Source organism: Morone saxatilis, unplaced genomic scaffold (genome assembly GCF_004916995.1).
Source record: "Morone saxatilis isolate NCDOM2014 unplaced genomic scaffold, NCSU_SB_2.0 Contig18, whole genome shotgun sequence".
In the NCBI taxonomy this organism is placed as follows: Eukaryota; Metazoa; Chordata; class Actinopteri; family Moronidae; genus Morone; species Morone saxatilis.
In genome coordinates, this window is record NW_023339740.1 from 25857018 (window position 1) to 25860796 (window position 3779).

Sequence of the window (3779 nt, forward strand, 5' to 3'; positions counted from 1 at the left end):
GGGGGGGGGGGGGGGGGGGTCGGTACAGTAGTATATATAATGAAATAGAGTGGTTTGAAAAGTACTCCAAATGCACCTTTTAAAATGTTAAACCTTCAGCATTGTTCTGTATGTAGCATGCAGTACAGATACAAATAAATAAAAAGTACAGAGTGATATAAATTAAACATGGACAGACTAAAGCAATACAGAAAGATACAACTGCAACAACAGGTGACAAACAAAAAACAGGACAGTGTAGCATGACTGTGTTTACGGCCTAATTTCTCTTCTGGATAAATATGTAAAATATCTCACCATATGTTCATATATGAGCCTTGGAGAGGCTTGCCTTTTAAACCTAATCTTCCAAAGGCAGAAGTCACAGAAATACAATAAAGCGGCACAGAAAGGAGTTGAAGTGTGTGGAAGCTTTCCAGTCTTTTCTTCTGTGTTGCTGCATTTATTGTTCTTCATAATCTGTGTGATATTCACCTGGAAAGCTGACTTGGCACTGAGTTTGGCAGATGTTTTACTTAAGAATTTAAGCAACACAAATTCTCTTTGTGTTTGATGGTAATTTACTTTTTGTCAAATGTGGATTACTGTTACTATCAGCCAATAACACTCCCACACAATTATTTTGTTTTATGTTTAATTAAGTAGTAGTGATGAAGTCAGCTAAGTAGAAAACCTGACATTGAATAGCAATAGTTTTGTTTGTTTGATTTTACACTGAATTGGGATCAAATCTTTCTCTCAATCTCAAATCTTTGCCCCAAAATAGTTTTTGATGAGATGGGAACTGAAAGTTATAATGACCTTTAATATCAAATCTGCATTATACAAAGTAATTAATGTTTCAATTAGACTATAAATAATTCAAATGATCAATGTGAAAATCAGTTTCTCAACATAATCTGTGATTTCTATGACCTTTGTGTCATGTTTACTCACTCATGGTGTTCATTTATGTTGAAGTCATAATTAGGATATTTCCAACAGTGCCTGAGGGCAGCATTTGTATAATCTGTGTAATCACAGTGCAGTAATTTATGGTGTTAGCTTTAATTGTTAATCCTACATACACAAGAGACACAGATATTGGTTGTCCACAGAGCAATTTTAGCTCAATTTAAAACCCAGGAACTGAAGCTCATTTGAGTGTAAAGCTGGGCCCATAAAGCTACTAGTTATTTTCTAAAAGCAGGACTCAGAAGGTAGAAATGGTAATAGATAAACCTGGAAAGCTTATCTGAATGCTAATCTTACACACACACACACCAGAGCAGAGAATAAGTGGGTACCACAACTATCTGCAGTGATATTGGTCGACTTCATTGATCTGTGCTGGAGAGTGCACAAGGTCAGATTCAACTGCATGGTGTTGGTGATTGGTCAAGGGCACCTAAGCTGATTGGTTTTGTCCAGACTCTGAGCATCAGGTCAGGTCATCACGACTTTTCTTTATCACTAGATAATAAAATTTGACAATAAATGGAATCACAAAATAAATTTGTTATTCTTTTTACATTTACTGCCTGTCCTTAATCCGTCCCTTAATTCATTTGTGTCCTGCTTTGATTATTAACCACAGTTATTAAGTTAATGCTTTTTTTATTATAATCAAACACTGTAAACGTCTATAATTATTATGGTGGCACATACTTATAGTTAGACAAAGTTCAGTATGTTTTCCTATCCTATCCACTTTTCTTTAGTTTCATACAAGATTACAGGAGTAAGTCTTATACTTGTTCTATTTAGGAGTGGAATTGTTATCTTAAAATATTATCTTACAAGTAGTTTGTGTTTTTAAAAAAAACACACACATATTTTCTGGGAAGATTTAAGTCTTGATGGTAATTGAGCTAATTTGAGTTTAAAAGCTAAAATGTACATTAAAACCACACAGTCAGCTCTCTGATTCATTTACATGTATAGGGCTTACAAGCTTTATCCTGTTTTATGCTAATGTATGCATGCATCATAAAACCATGAAACCCTAAAGGAGGAAGCTTTTAAAGCATATTTGCTTATAGAGCATGAGATCATTGGGTTTTAACATTTTCTCTCTGTTAGTGCAGAGCCACTAACCAAAGGCTGTTTTCTATGGACAATGGAGAATTGGACTTTACAGTGATAACATTTAACACTCATCTGGATGTGAAGCTTGATTAATACTGACAGCCCATTGATACTATGGCTTAAAATAAGCCTGATCATAAAGCAGTCACTCCTTCATTCATTTAACCTCAACTTCAACTTCAAAATATTTTAACTTGATAATACAGAGGTAAAAGTTAATGTACAATAGCATAAAAATATTAAACTGAAAAAAATATCCTAGGTACCAAGAAACACAAATTAGAAAAGTAGAATAAATGATAATGAAAGTAAAAATAAAGCCATTTAGTAAAACCATAAAACCAGCTAAAACATGAACAACTAGGAGTGAAACAAGATGACGTTAAAAAATGTAATTGCCCTAAGGATGGAAATGATGTTAGCTTTAGCTTGTTCTGCATGTTATTACGGGTTGCCGGTTCACCGTAAGAAAAAAAGGATTTTCCAAGCTCAGTAAAAACAGCTGGCACCTGCCATCCAATGCTTTGATCGTGTTCGATAAGTGCCCACATTTAAAGGCAGCAATAAAGTAATGTAATAGGGTAGAAATAAACAGGAATGCCGTTACAAAATAAAATAAACACAGTGTCTATCACATCTTGCAGAGAGAGGGACACCCAACCATAGCATATGGGTCACAATGATGAGAATTATAATTATTAGCAGTAATAAATCTAGTGCAGAGTGATAGACAGCATCCAATGGTTTCAGAGTCACAACTGAAGCACGTACGTATAAAATGTCACCCTAATCCAAGACTGATAGGAAAGTTGCCTCAATAAGTGGTCTTCTACAATGCAGAGGAAGTTTTTTTCCCTTATTGTTCTCCTCAGTTTAGTCACATGATATTTAAAAGTTACCTTTGATTGAAATTCCAGGATTCTTTTACTCTGTGCCTTTGTCTCTGGTGAACTACATGAATTATTTTGATCTGACTTAGGGACTAATTTAGGGTTATTGAGTGTTAGTTGTAAATTAACAAAGCACTGAAGGCGTTTAATAGAATAAAGTACAGAATCTTCATTATAGTACAAAACAGTATCATCAGCATAAAGATGCATATTACACCCATTTACAGTGGTAGCTTGATGGCTCAAATAAACACAGGACTTTAACCCAGGAGACTGCTGTTTATGTCCCCTGAGAAACCATTCTATCCAAGTACTTTTTTGGCTAATCCTAACCAAGTAGTTTTTGTGCCAAAACCTAAAGAAACTTTGAAAAAACATTAACCACGCAATCGTTATTTTGAAAGTATAACCGGATGTTACATATTTATTGTTGGTAACTTGACCATGAAGGCCTGTGCATCCAGATATTGGGGCAGCTACGTCATATTTTGAAATAAAGGGCCACTGACCAGGGTGCATATTTGAAAAGTTGGAAATAACAAGAGTGGTGGCAGGACCAGTGCTTTGCTGTTCTGTAAAACCAGGGATTCTTGTACTTTTTCTTGGCATTATAGTTTAGAAATAGGCCTATAATTGTTAAGGTCGGCTATTCTAAAGCCTTTATGTAAAAGGGTTACGTAAGCAACCTTCTAGACCATAGGAACTGTAACCCACTTAAAACTGAAAGTTTAAAAATGTTATGTAGCTGACTACAGTAGAAGCAAGAAAGATCAACCCTTGAATAGTTCTGAACTGTTACAATAAATGCTATCCTTTTGTGAT